At 42.8% G+C, this 23471-nt stretch overlaps 1 protein-coding gene across 9 annotated transcripts in view; it reads right to left on the reverse strand.

Annotated features, from left to right (window-relative positions):
* The window catches only part of CNOT4 (CCR4-NOT transcription complex subunit 4), a 139709-nt gene that overhangs the window by 102282 nt on the left and 13956 nt on the right, over positions 1-23471 (reverse strand). For 7 of the 9 annotated variants that reach the window (XM_067559713.1, XM_067559710.1, XM_067559708.1 and 4 more), the window contains exon 1: positions 13762-14005. The exons of 1 other annotated variant lie outside the window; for it this stretch is intronic. The gene's annotated coding sequence lies outside the window, so the exon portion shown is untranslated. Of the gene's footprint in view, positions 1-13761; positions 14006-14410; positions 14521-23471 lie in introns of those variants that run through there. One more of the 9 variants, XM_067559706.1, reaches the window with a different exon arrangement.

Below are 23471 nucleotides of genomic sequence, written 5' to 3' on the forward strand. Positions count from 1 at the left end.
TGTATCAATTTGTCTACCATTAAATAACCTTTTAACCTCCCACTTCTGACCTGCTGAGTAAATTATACCACCGCAGCAATGGACCATTACTAAATCTTGGTCTGTGGTTTTGGGACAGGGTGACCCTCGGATGTACGTCAAATTCTAACACAATAACCCTACTCAGAGGTCATTTTACATAAATATAGGATTTGACTTCAGGACTTCTAATGTTAACTGTGCCAATGATTCGCTGTGTCGGTTTTCCCATCTGTAAAATATGGATAAATCCCCCCAAATGATGCTGAGGATTCATTAGCTAGTATTTGTAAAGCACTTTGAAGAGAATAAGCATTAAGTATTACTGTGGACAATAGATGAAGTAGCCCTCTGGCTCAATGGAATACTAGGAAGGCAGGCAGTTTCTGTGCTGTGTAGAAAGATTTCATGGAGTACTGCTTCTTGTGACCAACACGTTAAACTGGAAAAGGGGTTTGTGGCCAATATGAGATTGACGGGGTCTCTATCTGCAATACAGCACCATGAGGTATGAAAAGGTTTGTGGTTACTAATGGAAGCGACAAGAGAATTGGTGACTGTGATTAAGGGGGTCTCAGATGGCTAAATATTGTATGAACATTAATACAGGATCCAAGTTAAAGTTGTCTACAGAACTTTAACATGGCTGCACTTATAGCAACCTTTGTAGTGAGGGAAGACAAGGATGACTAAGTTGCAAATCTTCTTTATTTTAAAGATGCTGTTGCAAATTTTAGATGTGTATGGCTCTCAGCTGCATCCTCCTTCCCAATTTTAGAAGGATGTACCACCCAGATAGATCTCTAGATTACATGATGGGGAGAGGTAACCAACAGCTACTTGGAGGAAAGTTACTCTTGCAGCTGCTACAATTTCCAAAGACCCACAGGTATAAGATTCAACATAGTATGTATTGGGCACAGAAGGAGCCTCCTCTGCCAGTAGGACACAAATTTTGAGGATTTTAGCCGCATAGGTATCGCTCACCATCCCTACTGTCCTTTGGCATTATGGATCTTTGAAACAACAGGTGCCAGAGTCTCCCTGCCTTTTTTCAGGCAATCACCATTACCATAATTGTAAGGAATGAGGCCAATTATGTAGAAGTTTACCTATGCTTCTATCTGTCACTAGGAAGAATATGGCTTGTCAACAGCCCTAAACAAAAAATTCACCAATGTGGTTTATTTTTTAAAAACAAAGGGGTAGAGGGCAAAATGAAAAAACGTTTCAGTGAAATAGTTTGTTTTTTGCAATAATAATGCTTGTTTTAATTTAAGTGACATCTTAACTACAGCATGTTTTTCCTAGAAATACACTGCTATCCATAAGACTTTATGTCGTACGACACTGCACGCAACCAGAACTCATCTCCCATGCAGATTTCTTTGCTTCCCCACACACACACAAAAAGACTGATGGGGAAGCAAAAGGAAGCCACAAGAGCGGCCACACACCCCTCCCCAGCAGCACAGGCGCATCGTTTCAGGAGCCCAGAGCAGCTGGTGGAGAGGTATATCACTGCAGGGGGAGGGAGAGAGAACAGGGCTGGGGACACCCCAGCTGATGCCGGGTCAGACCCCTTCCCCATCCACCTAACCCATGTGCATCTGGACCCTCCTTCCCTCCACACCCAGAACCACCACCAACAAGCCTCCCATCCCGCTGAGCCTCACCCACTGCATCTATAGCCCCTCCACCTAGCCCCATCCCCCCACACCTGGCCCCCCCAAACCCACCCCAGCTACTCCCAGCTGGACTTGGAGTGGGGAAAGAGTGCACTTCCCATGCACAGAGCAGCCAGAACCTGGTCAGACCCTGCCCAAAAATCTCCCCTGGCTCCACCCCTGCCTCCCACCCTTCTTGTCCCCACTGCTCCTCACTGGGGGGAGGGGGATCACTGTACAGGGAGGTGCTCCCATGTTCACCCAAACCCTGTGCATTTGGACCTCCCTTTCCCCACCCCTCCCCCCAACACCTGGACCCCCCACTGAGCTCCTCCCCCCTGCATCCGACAAAATTTGTACAATTTTTAATTTTCTCGGGGAAAATTCCCTCAGGAGTACTGAATGATAGGTGTACAAACTAATTGGTCTAGATTAGACCACAGAACTCTTCACCATACACTTCTAAAGGTCACATTATGGAAGTATGGTCCCAAAGTTAAGTCTGAGTTTCATATATAATGCAGGGATATTCAACCACTTCGTTACACATGAATACAATATAGTGTCCCAAAAATTACAGCACTTACTCTGACTACAGAATGAATTTACTATTGGTAAATAAATTGGTTAAAGAGGTAAAAACCAACTAAAATTAGTCCTTTAAAATTAGCACATGGGGTCAGCTGATTGCTCCCAATGATCTTAATACAACAGACTCCAATTTCCCTTAGAGTTAAGGCTCACTGAAAACTTGTTCATAGGCTATACTAGAGCCTTTTGTAGAATTAATAGTCGTTTTCCCATTACTTTCCCTGGAAACAATGGGAGGCATACACCATTTTGAAAGGGGGTGCAGTAACTGAGGGATGCTATGGCCTCAGTCTCACTAAGAATAATGGGAGAAAGGTAATGGACACAGTGGGTAGTTCTTTGAGTGTGTTTAAGATTTTACGCACCAGCCTCTGCTGACACAAACTTTATTATGAAGTTGTACCAGATTGTACCAAATCTACTTAGAGTGTAGGAGAGAAAAACCGAAGGTGCACTCTCCTGCAGTGATACTGAAGGGGGGACCTGAATGTGTCTTTAAAAATCAATGTACTCTTATCTGGGACTACAAACACTAAAATGCCTTAATGGTTATTGCATGGCATCACTACAGGGTAATTAGGGTTGTTCAGGTGCCCCTAACTATGCATATTTGGATTTTTTAAATTTAACCTTAATACTGAATTTCTTGATCTTAAACATTGTTTTTGGATTATAGCATAAAATACATTAAAGGGATTTTGCAATCTTACTGCCATGTACTCTCAAATTTACCTTAATGTCATTTTGTCTGGAAATATATACAGACTTATGCTAACTGATGCAAAAAGTATTAAGGCTAGTAATTTACTGCCCTCCCTGAAATCTGATGATATGGAGGCTAAAAGGTTATACTGTAATTTAAAGGAAAAAAACTGTCTTTCAAAGCAGGCTCTGTGAAAATCTCACATAACCCCATAGGTTGGCAATTAACTGTGCTGGCTGGCTATAAGGGAGTTATGATGAGGGACCTCTCACTGAGGACAGTAAAGGAACTTTCGGAAAAGCAGGGGAAATTTCTTAGAAGATTAAACTTTACAAGTTCGGGTTTTTTTAAATTAACATTAAATTCTTATTTTTAGAAAGGGAAAGGCTAATAAGATTTCATACTTGCTTTCAACAAAGCCCTTGGATTTGAAAAGATGCTAAGTGCAATTCAACATAATGAAAAAAGCTCTCTTAGTTTAAGCACAAAACCAAGTAGTTTCACATTTTGCAACAAATCAGTCTGATGTTGCAGTTACCAACTTTGAAGTTTTTTACTGAAAAAATATATTTTAAGGCTAAGCAGTGGACAATCTGTCTCACTTGTTATTCATACATACCATACACAGAAGGGACTACTATAGTCGATAGTATAGACCATATGCCAGGCCACTACTATTTCCTGAGGCATTATAAATTAGCACCTATCATGAAGTGTAAATAAAAAGAAATGTAATCTCAACCAGAAACAAAACAATCATTGCCACAATTTGTGATTAGTACACATACCTCCGTTCCAGCCTTGAGGTGCAGAAGTTATATGCTGTTGAGCCAGGACTCAAATACCCTCTCAGACTTGCTCTAGTCACTAAGAGCAGGAAACATATATGCAGTACCATGGACAGGGTATGGCAAAGAAAGACAGTTACCGTCCCACCACTTCTATGCATTTCATTTTGGATTTCAATTGCTGCATTTTTTTAAAACTCCTGGACTGACTGTTCTACAAACTGAACTCTTCTAACCACAGATCAGATGCAACAATGGTAATGCAGATTTCTCCACACCACATTACTGTGTTTAAGCCTTTACTTCAAGAAATACCTCTAAGGAAGAGAAGGCATTTTTAGTCTGTCTCGGTTCAATAAGCAGCTTCTAGGCTAAAGCTACCAATCCATTTCATACTTGCTAGGGCTGGTAATCCATTTCATACAGATCAGACAATAGGCAACAGAACTTCCAAATGTCTACTGAAACAAGAAGATTCATACTAACAAAGTATGATTTCAGTTTGGTGTGGGGTACCCACAATCCCATATCTTCCTCACACAATTCACTAGAAGAACAGTCTTACAGAATGTCACCACCAGATCATACCAGAGCTAATGGTTTTCGCTCGGAGCACTTCCCCAGAGGTAAAGAAAGGAGAAAAGCACTATACTGAAACAGTTCCCAGACTTTTCCAAAATGGCTGGGTTAAGTGGTACAGGTTGGATGTGAAGATCTACAGTGGATTGGTTAAACTTTCAATTCATATCTTTGAGTTGTGGGTCAGTTTTGGTTCTCATAGCAAAGAATAGTTAGACCGTACGCTGGTGATTTTCAACATAAATGAGAATTAATGAGAAAATCAAGTGTGATGCTTTTTAAGAGAAAGCTTCTATATTAAATCTGAAATTCTACTAACCGTTAGGACACTAACTCCACGAGCAAGCAAAAAAAAGATATTAACTTTAGCAAAATAAAGTGAAGAACTAACAAAATGCAAGTAAGAAGTACGATTTAAATTTTATGGTCCATTTAAATAAAAATGATTTAAATAAAAACAAATAAAAACACTGTACAACCTTAGTTACAACATTCAAGTCACAGCATACCTCACTTTTGGTATTTTTGGATTCATGTTTCAGAGGTACAAATCTAGAAGTCTTAACATCCACATTATAATCCTTGACAAAAATCAGTGGCAGCCTTCTAAGATGGATAGCCTGAGGAAAAAGCCTACACTTCCCACATTAGTAATTATGGTATAATATTTGCAAGGGAAGTGAGAGTTAAGGAACTTACGAAGCCTACATAAACAGAGACAAAGACAAAGGCTGATAAAAGCACAAGTTGAAGACTTTAAAGTAGTTTAAGTCCTACCCTGAGGACGTATGCTCATACAAGACCTTAAGGAGAGGTGAAGACGAAGTTAGAATTCTTCAAGTTACAACAAAACAAGACATAGCTGTTTGTGTCTAGACAAGTCAAATTAAAAAAAAAAAAACCAATGGACTAGATATGGGAAAGTGAATTTTACCATGGTCTTATCATTCATGTCTGTCTTTTCACATAAAAAAACCAGAAGAGCAACATTTTTAGGAAGGCTTTTTAAACTTGGATCAAGATTACATCACTATATAGTCACATATTTATAAGTGCTGAATGAGGGAATCTTGCACTTAATACCACTGTGGTAGCAGAAGCAGGTAAATCTTGCAAAGATTGCAGGATGCTTAGCAGCTTCCCTGTGCACCTGCTGGAAACCCAGAAAAGTGTGATCCTCTTATGCAAGATTCACTCAAAACTGTAAAAGATACAGGATGATGGGGATTTCTGTGATCGCACACCAAACATCAGCCTCTGCTTCCTCTATGCCAGGAAATACAAATGTGTTGCTATACAAAGAAGTTGGAAGCATTGTCAAGGAAATACATTTAGCTACTACAAGGGGAAAGGAGTGCATCACTATTTGGCACAAACACTTATAACATCTGAGATGCTGCATTTGCCAGATTCTAGAGACCACCACATTCAAGACATTGTCGTGGATTTAAAGGTTGAGAGAGGGAGGATCACATGAGAACTGATAAAAGGAAAAAAACCTAAAAGTTATCTGAGAACTGTTAGGGGACCAAAATTCCTATGCAAGTGTTTTTCTTTTAAGTCACCTTTTACAAGGATCAGAGATGGCAGCATTCTAGGAAAGTGCTAAAAAGCAAAGCATCAAATCAAATATTTTTTACAATCTAAAAGAGTCACATGTTCACTACCCACCATCACCCCAATTGTCCAGCTACACCTGATTAGGTCTATTTGGGTAGGTGAATCTTTTGAGACCTTTCTTGCACGACAAAAAACTCTTAAGTTATCACCTTGAGCTAGTTATCAGTTAGCCTACGAACTCACAAATGTATACTGCAAGGAAAAAACAAAAAAACTTAGTCTGAAAAGAAAGTTAACTGCAAACATACTGGCTCAGCCAATATTTAAAGCCTGGATCCTTCAATCATTTTCTACTTAGTACAAAACAGTTCTTCCATTTTTACTGCCCTCATTGCAGCTGACTGAAATTCCTTCAGATAGAAAAAAAATATACAAGCCAAAATGCATATGACAGATGTTAAGCATTCTTCTCTTGACCCAACCTTTTGCAACCCCACATAAGTCTAAAATCAAAGGAGTAGATGCTAAGAAAGCCTCAAAATATTTCTACTGGTGCCAAATCAGACTGAAAGGAAAGTCACATCTGAAATACAGAGTACATAACAGAATTAATTGTCTCAATTCACTTGCACTGTTCCCCTCTCCCTCCACCACATATACACTGGCAACCTTGTCTCTAGCAGTATCTGATCCCATTATAAATCTCAATGAGCTGGTGTTGTCAAATGCTAAACCAACTTTCAGTGAAGTTATCTTCCACCATTCTCCCAATCAAGACATTTTAAGTATAGTGGAAGCTATGTTAACTGATCACTCAAGGACTGATAAAAAGTTGGGTCTTTTAATATAGAAGACTAATAAGGAAAGCTGAAAGGAATCCCACAAACTAAATGACACTTGATCCCAAAACTTATTTTGTTGTTTACAAGTCACTCAATATACCAACATTTAATTTTATAAAAATAAAATACAAATACTTCATGAAGAGGGGCTGTTTCTAGCATACAACAGGTTACTTGTTGCAGCCAATGATCTGTCCATTAGTTACCATCAGCACAGGTGAAATAAAAATGTAATTTTTATTACATTTAACTGCTTTCTGGTGGTTCAGTGTAAAAAATGTACAGTTAGGGAAAATGTGAAAAGATTATACACAATGTGCACTTTACAGACAATGAAGTCAAAAGCCGTTGAGCCATTTTCCCCCAAAAAAGGTACTGTTGTATTTGGAATCCATTCTAGGCTGTTTCTGATCATAGAAAGATGTTCTCTTAAAACTAATATCTGATAGTATTATCTAGGAATCTTTGGGTGCTCACCTACAGCAGGGGGTCTCCAGGAAGTTTCACTGTTACATATTTATATAACAGTAGTACCTAGAGGTCCCAATCATACTTAGGATCCCAGTGTGCTAGCCACAGTACAAATAGATAGATAGTAGGACAGATCTGCCCTAGGGCACAGTTAGCTGGCTTCAAGTCACGCAGTTTTTAAGTGACAAATCTTTAAAAATCTTGCTGTCGGTAATCCTCGTTATAGTTATAAGCTGTTCACATACAGTTCTAGTATTAATTCCTACTCAGCTACTACCCATATAGGAAAGTAACTGTAAGCTACTTTTTTGTAAATGAAAACTTCCACAGATTATTGTAAATGTTGACTGATTAAATTTCCCAACTTCTGTCTTTCATATTTTAAAAGAATAAAGTTTAAACTACACAAAAAGATTGAACTAGAATTTATGTGCAACTGTAAACTCTGTAATTCTCTATCATTTAATTTCCAGAGACATAATCTGCTGACCTGAAGCCAGTTTGCTACTAGTGATGAAGCCATACATATAAAAAGTTTCAACTTAATATATGCTTTGCCAGCTGACTGCTGAAAGTTTCTTTACTGCTGCTTTCAAGGACAAAAATGAGCTATCATTTGAAAACACATTTCCTCGGTTATAAATGCCCTGATCCTTATGTCTTATCAAAAGTTGGAAGTAAAGTTTTGTAAAAGGAAGGGGTTCCAACAGAGGGAGGACATCAATAGAAAATTTACAAAAAATTGGTTGCTTTATAGAAAAACAGATGCACAACAGAAGTGAGACTGAGTCACTAGCCAAGTCGGATTTGTTTTATTAGGCTTATTTCTTATTTACGCTAAGAATTTATACAATTCTGGCAGCATAAAGGAGCCTTAGTGTAAATGAGATTCAAGCCCATAATATTAATACAATAGGAAAAACAAATGTAAACAGATCTGAACTACAAGGCAAATTGACCTATAACACTAATTTTGACCTATAGTTTTCTTACTAGTTTAAGAACTGCCAGAAGATTATGTCAGTATGAGTAGGTGCTGAAAACTAATGCCAGGTCAACACTACAGCCCTATAATTGGTAGAACTATGTTGCTCAGAGGTGTGAAAAATCCACACCCTTGAACGACGCAGTTATACTGACCTAACCCCGCCATGTAGACCAATCTAAATCAATGGAAGAGCTTCTCCCATCGGCATAGTAGTGCTGTACATGAAGACAAGCCTTCAGTCTACATTTTATTCCAAGCACCATTGATGATGAAGTAGGATATAAACAAATGAGGGGAGAAGGCAGGTTTCTGATTGGTAACATATTTGAGAGTCTCAGGTAACCTTCTACTCATCACAACGAAGCTTCAGGTCTTATACTGTAGCATGGCCTGTCAGTTCATTCTTTTTCATTTGTTGCACTGAATAGAAAAATAGACCTTTGAATACTCTTTACAGACATTTAGTTGTTACTGTTGAATTCCCTCCTCACCTCATTTTTTTTTTTTGTTATTGTTCTAAATTGTACTGCAAACCACAAAACCTGAGTGACAGCCACAACACACCTCCATTTTTCTACCTCTAGCATTTTATTATACTAAAACCCACCCACATTGAACTTTCTAATGCAAACTTTTTAAGGTACCCCTATTTCAACACATTACGCTTTCACATTCCAGTCCTCAAGTTCTGTTTAATATTTTGTAAAGCAAAGCAGCTCTCCAAAAGCAAGAAGGTAAGCAACTAACACTAATAGGCCAGATTCTAATAATGGGAAAAAAACCAAAACACCTTCATGGGAAGCACAGTATTTTATACCTTCAGTAGTCTTGACCTACTGACCATCTTATCTAAAATTAATATACACCACGCATGCAGAACTCAAGTTTAAATCTATACTGACAAAAGCAAAGTTTAAATCTGCAACTCTTACTAGAAAAACTGCCTTCAACTGCTGCTTACCTGGTCAATTAGATTTTTTTTTTTTTTTGCAGCCAAGTTTCCTCAACAACAGTAAGTGACCACCTTATCACTTCTACAGTGCGCCAAGATGGGCTACTGCTGAAGAACCTTCTCATGCAGCAGTCACTGTTTTCCACTACAGATGATTAAACCACTGCTTTCCTTTTCTGGTTATGAGTTTAATACAGAAGAGCATACAGTATGATAAATTGGTTAGGAGTATTCTTACACTGAGAAGTCTAATTGCCACTTATCTCACTCCCTCTAATGAACATTCGTGAACAAATAATATCTTGGACCACTGAAAAGCTATGCAAAATTAGGTTACAGGCCATCTTACTGTAACATCCTGAAGTGTGCAGAACCAACTATTAGGAAGAAAGCGCTTCTTGGATGCTCACTAAATTACTCATTTCCAATGCTGCCTCAAGATGACCACCACTTTTTGGTCATTACTGTAATGTTGCTCGCATTTTTGTTCAGGATTGGATAAGTTTACTCACCAGTTTTCTACTTGCCACTATCTGGCAAGTGAGGTGCTTAGCCACCAATTTCTTGCAGACTTACTCATCAACATGTAATCTTTAGTTTTAAAAATAATTAGATTTTAACACTTAGTTGCAAAGTAAATCTAAGTGGCAATCAAATGCAAGTAGTGTTGTTTTCCTGCATCTGGACAGTCAACCTCAAACTTTACAAGTGTAAATGTTAAGGCCAGGATGTTTCTAGGCATTTCCCTGGAGTGGGAGAAAGGATATTACTCTTCCTCACACCCACCAAAAAAACCTCACCACAGTACAATTGTGGAGCCTCTTTATAGCCAGTAGTTTAGCTCGCTGGCAGGAGCCGCCTTCCCATTGTTTGTATCCCTGTGTGGAGAGGCATAGCAGCAGTCCTCACCCCAAATCTTTTTTATGCAGCAGTACATGGAAAATCCCCACAAGAGTGCCCCAAATTTTACACTCCCTCTTGCACAGCAGGACCACAGAACCCAATACAATACCCACCACACTGCTGAGGGAACAAGATTTCTCCAAGAAGTGTGACCAATGGGCATGTCTACAGTGCTGCTGTGGCAAGCATCGATGCAGTCGATGGGAGAGTGCTCCTCCGTCAACTGAATTAGTCCACCTCCCAGAAAGTAGCATCAATGGAAGACACTCTCCCATCGATGTAGCAGCGTGATGATGCTGTGCTGCGTAGACATACGTATGTTGACATGAGATACACTAGTTACATAACATAACTAGGGTCTCTCTCGTTAACCCAGTGTGACAGTGTAGACCAGGCCAGAGTCTCCACTCATCTCAGTAGTATTTACTCAAGCTTCTGCATCATCTACATTTTATCTTTGAACTGTAAAAAGCTCTAAAATTGTTTCAGACATTATTGCCCCTTTCTACTATCACCCCAACCCCGGTTCCCCGTTTGATAACTGACAGCAGGTAGATTAAGTCTTCTGCCTAGTGCAGTGGTCCTCAAATTTTTGACATGGCACGCCTCCACCCCTTGCCCCTGTCTGTTCCCCCCCCTTCCCCCCCCCGGAGCTGGGGTGGGCAGCAGGACCACTGCCAAGGGATGAAACTGGGGCAGGAGCCGCAGCCAGGCTGGGACTGCTGCTGGGGGGGAGGGGAGGGGAGGGGAGAGAGGGAGAAGCGAAACCACAGCCAGGGCTGAAGCCAAGGACCCTGGGACAGTGGCTGGGTGCAGAACCATGGCCGGAGCGGGTCTGGGGCCAAGGCTGGGGGCAGAGGCAGGGACCAAGGCTGGGTCTGGGAGTGCTGCAGCAGCAGCTGGGAGTGGAAGGGGGGGGGGGGGGGCAGAGTCAGAGCAGAGCAGCACTGGATGCAGCGCTCCCTCCGTGGGGGCTGGCCCCAGCCCACCGCACCTCCGCAAACTTTCCTCCGCACCCCCCGGGGGACATACCCCACAGTTTGGGGACCTCTGGTCTAGTGATATAATCATTAGTTTGCCAAATGTTTATATACTTAACAGATTATGGAAGTAACTCTAAAAGATGACAACCAAGAAAAAAAAAGCACTATGTTTATATATATCTTATGGATTGTGTGGGAGAGAGATGGGGAGAAGTGTCATTCTCCCAGCTTTTAAATGCCTGTATAAATTTGGATATAGGCTTCCTAACCTTCCAAGTCAACAAACACTATTTTGCAATTCCAGAATATTTCAAGTAATCTAGCCTTTTCCAGTATAAGATGCACGTGTGTTGTTAGCAAGTACTTACAGGCTTGGTTTGGGTGAAGAAATTCTGAGAAAAATTATATAGTGCATTTTAGTTATAATGTTCCCAGGACACCAGAAAGATCTCTAATGGAATTTCATTCTTCTGCTAGGACTACCCATCTCTGTGAACCACTACTGATCCTCTGACCACAGTTTGGGAATCTCTGAGCCCTGACTCTTCTTGCAATTTCCAGCTGAGAGAAAAAGGACAGATAGTGAAGGAGATATATTGAACTGAATAGCAAAGATAGTGTCATTAACTTTCTCAAAAAAGAGCACTGCATACTAAAGACTGCTAAAAATATATTTATACTTTCCTACTACTTTACAAAGAAAGCAACTGCTGAAGTTGTCACAAAGACATTATGCAATTGCAAGTGGGATGAAAGGTGGCCCATATATAGTCTATTAAGATTTTGTTGACCCTTGTAGAAGTTTGAGAACCCCTGATACAGTGGCCTTGCCAAGCAATTCTGTTTGTTTGCACCAAATGGCAAGGTACAGTTTATGCCTCAGCTTACAAATGGATGGATTTGGTTGTCTAAGGCCTAAAATACATTTTATAATCAGACAATTTGAAGTTATTTGTGTTTACACAATGTCATCCATTTGAAATCAATTCCAAATTAAAAAAACTAGAGCACTAAGCCTGACAAGCATCTACAATATTTTCTGTAATAAAAAACTAAGCTAGCCATGAATACATCACCTAAAAACTTGTAATGGGAAATTAAAAGGAAAACATGCAAGCTAGAACAACTGTGCGTTTTAGTCAGTGCCCCTTACCATACAAAAACAATCCTCTCCCAGAATGAACTTTCCTTGCCTGTCAGCCAAGTTTGACTGCCAAATGTTTCTAAACACATACATGTGTTAGTCTTGTTTATGGAATGGAAAGAGTCTATTACAGGATCATAAAAACCCTAAGGTGTAATACACTTGACTCCATCTGACTTCTAGACTGTGCACTCGTTTGGAGGCAGGAGGTATCAGTGATGCTACTGAGAAACTAAAAGTATACTTGAGATGTATATTTGGAGTATTCATAGGCCACGTGAACTCCATCCAACATCTCAAGTACATTGCTTGTTTGCTCCCCCCTTCCTTTTCATAGCCTGGGTTTCCAGATAGAAACGGGGAGGGGGAAAGAATTTGTTTCTTCCACAGATTTGCCTTTCAGTACTACTTGTTTATTTTTTACTCAATGCCTGTGATAATGCTCACGAGTGTAATGTCGAAATATCTGTTCACTGAAGTCCAGACATTTTAAAATGAAAATAGAATGTAATACAGGCAGTACTGTAGATAAGCACAGTAAGCTAGAAATAAGCACAGAGACAGTAAACATGTGATATGCCAACATAACTTTTACAACTTTTTGGTAAAACTAAGCCAACCTTTTTCAGGACTTGCACATGCAGCTTCTGACTTAGAGTGTCAGTTCCACTTACATTAACGTGTAACATACCCCCAACATAGTATTCCTCACCCTCCTAACAACTCCATATTTGATACTGTCCCAAGCACATAGGCCTAAGCCATACAAATCCCCTGAGCTATAGCAGTGAAGCCTTCTAGGATGACTATCCAGTGCACATCCCCTCCTTTTATTGTGTGCACATGAAAGCACGAGCAGCTCACTTTGGAATTAGCAGGTAGAGCATATGGCAATCCATGGAAGCACGATATGAGCCCTTATAGCCTTGTCATTTCCTTCTCCTAACCCACCCTATGAAAAGGTTTCTAGGACTAAGTATGTTTTAGAAGCCCTGGAAAGTTAAATACAGATTTGCAAAGAGACAAATCTCAGAAGGTTAAATGAACTATCCAAAATAATGGGAAAAGAGGCGGCTGCCATTTACCATCTGTCTCCCACAAAAGTGAGATCCAGAACAAATGGAGCCCAGTTTTGGGGAGGGGAAGGAGGAAGAGAGGAAATTTCCACCAAGCCATAAGAGAATCACACTGAAACAGATAACCCAAGCCAGTGCGGCCTCCCCCAGAGACAGGAGGCGTCGCGTGGGGTGGGGGTGAGACGCTCCCGGGCACAGCCCCCTCCTCTCCCACGTCCCACTCCCGCAGCCCCTCCGTGCCGAGCCCGGCCCCAGGCTCACGCAGCGGGCTGTCCCTGCCACCCCCTCGCCCTACCCCGCCAGCAGGCAGAAAACGGGCGCCCCGCGCTATCGGCCGGGCAGGGGCGGCCCCCGCGCCCCAGACAGCGGGGTCCCGCCGCCCGCGGGGGCTGAGCCAGGGGAAGGGGTGGGCTGAGGCCTGCGCGGTCCCAGCGAAGCCTCCGCTCTCTCGTAAGCAGGCAGCCCGGCTCCCCCCGGCCCCTGCTCGCGCACTCACCCGCCTTCCTCGTCCCTCCCAGCCCGTAGTCTCCCCTGCTTCACGGCGGCCGGCCGGCTGACAGCGGGGGCAGCAGCGCTCTCGGGCGGGACCTGTAGTAGCGCCGGGCCTGGCGGGAGGGGGCTGAGCGGCTCCTCCGACGCGACCTTTATGTGAGAGACGGGTAATCTCCGGGCTCCGTGCGCTCCGCCGCCAGGCCGGCCACCATCTTACATTAGGGAGACTGCCCTGGACGCCGCCGCCAACGCGCCTGCGCACCAGCCGTCAGGGGGCGGGGAGGGGAGACGTGTCGCCAAGGAGGCGGCCGCCCGGGGCATGATGGGACTTGTAGTCTGGCTGGGCTAGGGAGGGACGGCTGGAGAGAGGCTGGTGATGAGCAGCTTTGAGCGGGCTGGGTAAACCGCCCCTGCCAGCTGCGGATATGGGGCTAGGGCTGTAAGGCTCTCCCTCTAGCTTCCGTCTGGGGCCTCGGCCTCACCCCTCCTCTCCGGGCCGGCACCCCCCGACTCACCATGCACCGCATCCCCATCTCCTTCCCCAACGTAACCCCTCTACCCTGCATCGCCATGTGCCCTGCCAGTGCCGCCTTCTGCGGCACCATGCTGCCCTGTCGCTGTCTGCTGCCCCCCCATCCAAGCTCCAGCCTTACCTTTAAGCTACCGTGGGTATTGACCCGCTCTAGTTCCCAGCTTTACTTCCCTGGGAACCTGCCATGGGCTTTGACCTGCTCCACTTCCCAGCCTCACCCTCACTTTTCCCTGCCAGGGCGAGGGTTTGCACCAAACCTGAAAACTGTGTGACCTAACCACATTTACTCAGAGGACACAGGAGGAACATTTCTGCAAAATCAGCTGAAAAAGTCAACACACCATTTTCCTGTTACAGCTCATTTAAAAGTTACACTGATTTAAACTGTTGACTAACTTTGCTTTGTCTTCCCCTAATTCAAAACTAGTTGGTTATTACCCCTTTAGACTTTCTGTATACTTAAATCTCTATTAAAAATTCACAGAACCAGGTATAACTAGGATGTTAAGGAAAGCTATGAAAAATTCTTAGTGTGAATAGGGTTGAGCCTGAGCCCATTGATCCTGGGGCCAGTTTTGTTCATCATTAATGATCTGAATGATGGGATCAATTGCACTCTCAGCATGTTCACGGATGACACTAAGCTGAGGGGAGTGATAGACATGCTGGGGGGTAGGGATAGGATACAAAGTGACTTAGACAAATTGAGGATTGGGCCAAAAGAAATCTGATGAAGTTCAACAAGGACAAGTGCAAAGACCTGCACTTGGGATAGAAGAATCCCATGCACTGCTACAGACTGGGGACCGACTAGCTAAGCTGCAATTCTGCAGAAAAGGACCTGGGGGTTACAGTGGACAAGAAGCTGGAAATGAGTCAACAATGTACCCTTATTGCCAAGAAGACTAACAGCATATAGGGTTGCATTAGTAGGAGCATTGATAGCAAATTGAGGAAGTGATTATTCCCCTCTATTTGGCATTGGTGAGGCCACATCCAGAGTACTGTGTCCAGTTTTGGGTCCCCCACTACAGAAAGGATGTGGACAAATTGGAGAGAGTCCCGCAGAGGGCAACGAAAATGATTAGGGGGCTGAGGTACATGACTATGAGGGGAGGCTGAGGGAACCGGGCTTATTTAATCTGCGGAAGAGAAGAGTGAGGGGACAATTGATAGCAGCCTTTAACTACCTGAAAGGGGGTTCCAGGGAGGATGGAGCTAGGTTGTTCTCAATGGTAGTAGATGATGGAACAAGGAGCAATGGTCTGAAGTTGCGGTGGGGGAGATCTAGATTGGATATTAGGAAAATAATTTTCACTCGGAGGGTGGTGAAGCACTGGAATGGGTTACCTAGAAAGGTGATGAAATCTCCATCCTTAGAGGTTTTTAAGGTGTGGCTTGACAAAGCCCAGGCTGGGATGATTTATTTGGGGTTGGTTCTGCTTTGAGCAGGGGGTTGGACTAGATGACCTCCTGAGGTCCCTTCCAACCCTAATCTTCTATGATTCTATGATCTGCCTCTGAATCTGCAAAATTTGATTTCCTGTTCCACCAGTCAATTTGCCAGTCACCCCCACTGTCTTCAGTGGACCTCATCCAGTGTCCTGGCCTTGGACTTTGATACTGCTCCACTTCCTGTCGCTGCCCCAGTTGTCTTGCCTGGCATATTCAGCATCTGTTTAAACCTCCTCCCCTTTTTTGCTGAGCATGCGTGTGTGCGCGGACTTCATTATCATATGGGAATAATCATTTACATATTATTGCTCCTTTTCTGAACAGTAGCATTTTTGTAGGGCCTTCCATATCAGTTTCTCATTTGGAAAAGAAATTGGTGATGTTGAGTGGGGTATTTTCTTGGTGTCATTTATTTAACCACAAAATGTACTTGGGTCCTATTTTCTTGAGCAGGGGTAGCAACAAACTGCACACTATCTTTCATGCAGAAACCTCAGGTAAAATACCTCGGCCCTGTGTCCAGAGACAGCTGATTTGTGCTTTTGTCTCTTGCTAAGGCCACACACAAATATCCCACTTTTTATAAACAGTCTCCTCTTCTTATCACAGTCCCTAAATTTTAAATCTGGGAAAACCATAATCCAAGGCAATTCACTGGGACCACATGACCTGGAAAGGTGGTTTGGATCTCGCTCAGTCTCACAGTGAAAGGCCACCTCCAGTTCACCCAGCTGCAAAATCTACTGGGTTAGGGCAATCAAAGGCGGTTGAACATGATGCTGACCACATTACGCCCTTGTGTACCATTGGCTGTGAAACTGATGTGCCTTAACCACTAGAGCCCAAGGAGCCATTGGCTTGGAGGAACTTAGACCTGACGTGGAAAGGTGAGCCTTCAAACCTACCCTCCTTTTCCATAGCTGCTCTATAACAAAAAGGAACCTCAGCACTTCAACTAACAAAGGAGAGTATTTTAACCAATACCCTTAATGCTATGGCATCCTTGGCTCTTTCTACGGGGAGTTTCATCCCATGTGCTTATACATCAGTGATCCCTACCAGGCAAGCTATTAGCACTTTTGCCATAAAAATATATACAGGAGGATTTTAGGTATGGACCTATACATTTGGGCCTTGGCAGATGAAGAGGTATGTTCATCACAACACATTACCCTTAAGGCTTGGTATACATACAGTTGTTTTACCTGTATAACTATTTTGGTTAGGGATGTGATTCATAGGTGGGAGGTTGACTCTATTCTATTATTTTACTGGAGGGTGGAGTGCATGGTAAGAGCCTGATATTTGGGGGACTGAAAGTGGTCTCCCCCCTGAAATTTGGAGTCTGAAAGCGGGGTCTCAGTATACTGTGTTTTCCACAGGGTGAAGAATATAGCAAGGGTGGGTGCTAGCTGTGAACATAGCAGCATAATGTTCCCCAGAAGAGCTGTTTGTATCTGCTTCATTTCCAGCAGCCTTTCCTTGTACTTTTCTAGGTCCGGATACTCCCTGAGAGCCTCTTGGACTGCTACAGGAATCTTTCCCTCTGTTCTGCTTTCTTGACCCTCTCCTAAGATACACTCAAGTTCAATGAACATGTTTTCCCTCATCTTCTTTCCCTGCTCAGATTTTTAAAAAGCTTGTCAGCTGATAAAGGCCCTGGCCATAAAGGTTGTGGTGTTTCAGGTGCTAGGGGAACAGAGAAACAGCACAAGTGGCTATTGTCCCAATACCAGTTTCTATCAACAACGATAAAAAGTTTATTTTCTCTCAGTTTTGCACTGCCATTGCCATCTGTTTTTCCAAGTATGAGGCAGATTTGGAGATGGTAAGACATTTTCCACCATACTCCTTTCTATAGAATCTCTGTATCAATGCTATGTCAGTGTTGGGGAGGCAGCAGGGTACAGATTAGTAATTGCATGTGTATGTCTGCAGGCCATACTTACAATGGAGGATGTTACCCTGAGCCATGTTCCCAAGAGGCAGGGCAGGGTCTTATTCAAAAAGGCAGTGGGCAAACAAATTCATGCAGCAGTACTATTTACCAGGATGGTGTCCCTCTATCTTGTACAGGAGTGGAAGGGAAAAACCACCTGTCTTAGAACTTAAGTATGGCCATACGAGGGCAGACCAATGGTGCATCTAGCCCAGTATCCTCTCTTCCAACAGTTGCCAGTGCCACCTGCTTCAGAGGGAATGAACAGAACAGACAATTATGGTGTGATCCATCCCCACCTGTCCTCCAGTCCCAGTTTCTGACACTCAAAGGTGTAGGACACCCAAAACATGGGATTGCATCCCTGATCATCTTGGCTTATAACCATTGATGAACCTGTTCTCCATGAACTTATCTAATTCCATTTTTGAACCCCATTATAGTTTTGGCCTTCGCAGCATCCCCTGACAAAGAGTTCCACAGGCTGACCGAGTTGTCTGAAGAAATACTTTCTTTTGTTTGTTTTATACCTACTTCCTGTTAATTTCTTGTGTAATGTGAAGGAGTAAATAACACTTCCTTATTCTCTTTCCACACCATTCATGATTTTTTAGACCTCTGTCATATCCCCTCTTTGTCATCTCTTTTCTAAGATGAACAGTCCCCGTTATTTCAATCTCTCTCATATGGAAGCTGTTCTATACCCCTAATCATTTTTGTTGCTCTTCTCTGTATCTTTCCCAATTCTAACTGAACTACATGCACTATTCAAGGTATGAGCATGGGATGGATTTATATAGTGGCATTATGATATTTACTGGCTTATCTAGCCCTTTCCTAGTAGTTTCTAACATTGTTAGCTTTTTTGATTGCCACTGCACAATAGACAGATGTTTTCAGAGAACTATCCACAATGAGTCCAAGATCTCTTTCTTTTAAGTGGTAACAGTAAATTTAGACTCAATCATTTTATATGTACAGTTGGTAGAAAACTGGCCAAACGTAACATCCAGATAGCAGCCCTGAGTGAAACTCATCTAGCTGAAGAAGGACAACTTACTGAAAAAGGAGCCAGCTATATCTTCTTCTGGAGTGGCCATAGTAAAGAAGAGTGATGTGAAGCTGGTGCTGGGTTTGCCATCTAAACACAGCTAGACAGCAAGCTTATGAATTTGCCAAAGGGTGTAAAAGAGACTCATGCTAATGAGACTCCCACTGTTTGGGCAAAGTTGTACAACCATCATCAGCATCTATGACCAACCCAGATGTGATCAAGGACAAATTTTATAAAGACCTGGGGTCCCTTATTGCAGAAGTGCCAAAGGCAGACAAGCTCATCATCCTTGGTGAGTTCAATGGTAGAGTTGGTGCAGATTACATGGCTAGGTGTGATTGGAAAAAATGGCCTCAGGAAATGCAACAGCAACAGGCTCCTCCTGTTGAGGAAATGTTCTGAACAGGACCTCCTCATCACCAATAGTCTTCTGCCCGTCAATCCCTAACAAGACGTCTTGGATGCATCCATGCTCCAAACACTGGCATCTCATTGACTGTCATCATCAGGAGAAAAGATAGACAGGATATTAGAGTGACAAAGGCCATGAGAAGTGCAGAATGCTGGACTGATCATAAGCTTTTGGTCTCCAATCTGAATATATCTTAGTAGTAGATGACCGCAAGGTAAAAAAGCACCCAAAAAGCTTAATATCTCCAAATTGAAACAGGAGAATGTGAAACAAGCTTTTGTTGAAGAACTGTGCAACCAACTTGTAACAATTGATGCAAACTCTAACAACATCGAGGAAAACTGGGCATCCTTTAGAGACTCTGTGCTCAACTGCATCCAATACCCTGGGTTCCATCAAACATGAACATCAAGATTGGTTTGATGAAAATGATACTGATATAGGGAGACTATTGAATGAGAAACATCGGCTCCATAAGGCCTGCTTAAGAGACAGCACTTCAACATCTAAGAAGGCAGCCTTCAACAACATCAAGACGACTGTACAATGCAATCTTAGAGAGATGCAAAACTCATGGCTGAGCAACAAGGTAGATGCGATTCAGTCCTATGAAGACAGGAATGATCTGAAGAACTTCTATGATGCTCTGAGGACAATCTATGGACCACACTGATCAGGAACATCTCCAATACTGAGTGCAGATGGCACCACAGTGCTCACAGATAAAGAAAAGATACTGCAAAGATGGGCAGAACACTTTAACAACATCCTCAATCAACTATCATCTATTAGCGAGGAGGCAATTGATTGACTGCCTGAGTTTGATATCAACATATCTCTTGCTGATTCCCCAGTGCTGACTGAAACTGTGAAAGTGATTGACCTGCTATCAAATGGTAAAGCACCTGGAGCAGATGCACTACCAACAGAAGTCTATAAGGCTGAAGGCTTGAACATGGCTTTGAAACTGACTGAACTTTCCTGTCAACGTGGACTCAAGAAAATATATCCCAGGAATACAAGGATATATCCATCGTTCACTTTTACAAGTGGAAAGATAACAAACAATCCTGCAACAACTATCGGGACATCTCCTTGTTGTCAATAGTCAGCAAAATTCTCATCAGAATTCTGTTGAATCGTCTTGTGCAACACATTGAACAAGGGTTCCTGTCTGAGAATCAGTGTGGCTTCAGGAAAGATTGTGGGACCATGGACGACATGATGTTTGCCAGCTCATCAACTTCAGCAGAAATGCATAGAACAGAAATCCAACCTGTGTATGACTGTCATTGACCTGACAAAAGCATGATACAGTCAGTCGGGAAGGCCTTTGGAAGATCATGGCAAAATTCAGTTGCCTAGAGAAATTCATCTCAATGGTTCGGCAATTCCATGATGGCATGCTCGCTCGCATTATGGATGATGGTGAGTCATCTGAACTATTCCCAGTCACCAATGGGGTCAAGCAGGGCTGTGTGTTGGGCCACAACCCTCTACAGTATGATGTTCTCTGCCACGCTTACAGATGCCTTTTGTGACTGTGACACAAGGATTGGCATCAGATATTGGACTGATTACAATCTTTTCAAACTGAGCAAACTACAGGCAAAGATGAAGGTACCGGAAGTGACTGTTTGTGATCTTCCGTTTGCTGATGACTGTTCCTTGAATGCCAAATCTGAGTCTGACATGCAGCAGAGTATGGACTATTTTTCTTCACCTTGTGACAGATTTGGTCTCACAATCAATATCAAGACGACAGACGTGATGTACCAACCTGCACCAGGAAAGCCTTATGTAGAGCCTACCATCACAGCGAATGGCAGAGCAAAAGCACCAGCTGTGTAAATCTCATTACAGCAGCCTGTCCACTGTTAATCAAGTAACCCATAGTGGCATCTCTTGTTCAGTGTGCCACAGATATTTCAAAGCTCAAATTGGCCTGATCATCCACTCACGTTCACAGAAACCAAACCAACTAGTGATATCATGGTCATCTGTGAACTCAAAGGACGAACAGCATAGTTGGGATTATGTTTTCCAATGTGCATTACTTTGCATTTATCAGCATTGAATTTAATCTGCCATTTTGTTGCACAGTCACCCCGTTTAGGGAGATGCCTTTTCACAGTCAGCTTTGGACTTACCTATCTTGAGTAATTTTGTATTGTCTGAAAACTTTGCCACCTCACTGTTCAACCCTGTTTCCAGATCATTTATGAATATGTTGAACAGCACAAGTTCTAATACAGATCCTTGGGGAACTCTGCTATTTACCTCTTTCCATTATGAAAACTGACAATTTATTCCTTCCCTTTGCTTCCTATCTTTTAATCAGTTACAAACCCATGAGAGGACCTTCCCCTCTTATCTCCTGATTGCTTTCTTTGCTTAAGAGCCTTTGGTGTAGGAACTTGTCAAAGGGTTTCTGAAAGTCCAAGTATGCTATATCAACTGGATCACCTTTGTCCACAGGCTTGTTGACCCCCTCAAAGAATTCTAATATATGTGAAATTATGCCTTATCATTCACAAAAGCGGTGTTGACTCTTCCCCAACATATGGTATTCATCTATGTGTCTGATAATTCTGTTCTTTACTATAGTTTCAGCCAATTTGCCTGATACTGAATTTAGGCTTACTTGCCAGGCTCACCTCTGGAGCCTTTAAAAATTAGCATTACATTAGCTATCCTCCACTCATCTGGTACAGAGTCAGATTTAATCAATAGGTCACATACCACAGTTAGTCGTTCTGCAATTTCATATTTGAGTTCCATTCAAACTTTTGAGTAAATACCACTGGGTTTTTGTGTCCCCAGGAAGCAGGGCTGGCTCTAGGAGGGTGCACAGGGTGGAACCAACTTCCCAGGGGAACTAAACTGCTGCACTCAGACTTTTTTGTTTTGTGTTTCTTTTTGTTGCTCAGCTGCTCAGGAGGGGTTTTCCGTTCTGGCTGGCAAAATGGCTGAGGCTGTTCCTGCCCCAAGAATGCTGCATTACTTTGTAATGTGCATGCCAAAAATGGAGCACTATCTTTCCCTTAAATGCTCTTTATAATGCCTGCAGATCAGCACAAAGTGCACTACAAAATAAACAGGCTTTTGAAGTAATTTGTTTGAACCCAAGGGGTTAACAAAACTGAGGGTCTGATGAAAAATAGCCATGACTAATCTCTCTGCCTAATCTTGGCAGTTTACTTCAAAGTGTAAAGGTAGCTCAAAGCTCAGGGCACCGATCAAACACTGAGTCAAAGTGCTTTTCCTATGGCTTTTTCCTCTTTCTGTATCTCCTGTTACAATAAACATGCCTGCCATACAATGTGTTTGATTTTTAACCTCTGTGGCACTGTGGTTGACCAGGGAGGGAGGGAGAATTGAGAGACACAGGAAGGAGTTTAGAGGGGCACAACATTTGGCCCATAGATGTGGGATGCCATTTTGAGCATGCTCATGGGGGGAGAACCAAACAGGTGAAAAAAGTCTCATAGCTCACATCCAGCCAAAATGGTGCACCGGCACCCAGAACAAAGTTGCTTAAATCCCCTTATACAGTTGTAATACAGCACATAACAATACTAGTAGTGCTCCCTTCTACAGCATTTTCAGGCTGTCGCTCTGCCTGGGTTTCGGAGAGAATCTCCAGCACCTGGATCTCTGGCTTAGAGTGTGGTGTGCTGAAAGGATGTTGGCTGTCTGGAAGAATCTCCACCTGCTTGAAGTTCAGGGTCACTTGGGTGCCTTCCAAGGCCCTCCTTCCCAAACTATCCAGAACCCCATGCCAGGCATCAGTAATGGCCTCCATTGCAAAAATCCAGTCTAGCTCCTGATAGTACAGGTAGGTAGTGGGACAATTACTGGAGGGCCTGTTCTTGTGCCTTGTATTCCTATAGTACTGCTGGAGCTCCTTTTGATACAGTACTAGTCCATGTCCCAGGAGTACCTTTTCACCTGTATTTGCTCTTCCAGCTTCTTGTACATTTTGGCATCCTGGTGACTACTGTTTGGATGGACCTGGACATGCTTCTTTTTCCAGTGGGCAAGGAAATCCAGGATCTCCTGAGGGGTCCACTCAGAAGCACAGGGTATGGCTGCAATAATGGGTGATTCTGGATGTGTGAAAATGTCATAAGTCAGCATCACAAAGGGGTGCATCTGGGTGCAACCCAGTCCAGATAAGAAGCAATGCAGTGTGGGATAGCAGTGGGAGAACTGCCAAAAAGCGGAATAGTTAATCCAAAATATGACAGCTGCTGCATGCAGCCACTTAAACACATTCCGCAAAAATTCATTACTCAGAGTATTTCACTTCCACAGTGGAA

This window comes from Emydura macquarii, unplaced genomic scaffold (genome assembly GCF_026122565.2).
Source record: "Emydura macquarii macquarii isolate MOO-44397 ecotype Brisbane River unplaced genomic scaffold, CSIRO-AGI_Emac_v2 contig_2205, whole genome shotgun sequence".
In the NCBI taxonomy this organism is placed as follows: Eukaryota; Metazoa; Chordata; order Testudines; family Chelidae; genus Emydura; species Emydura macquarii.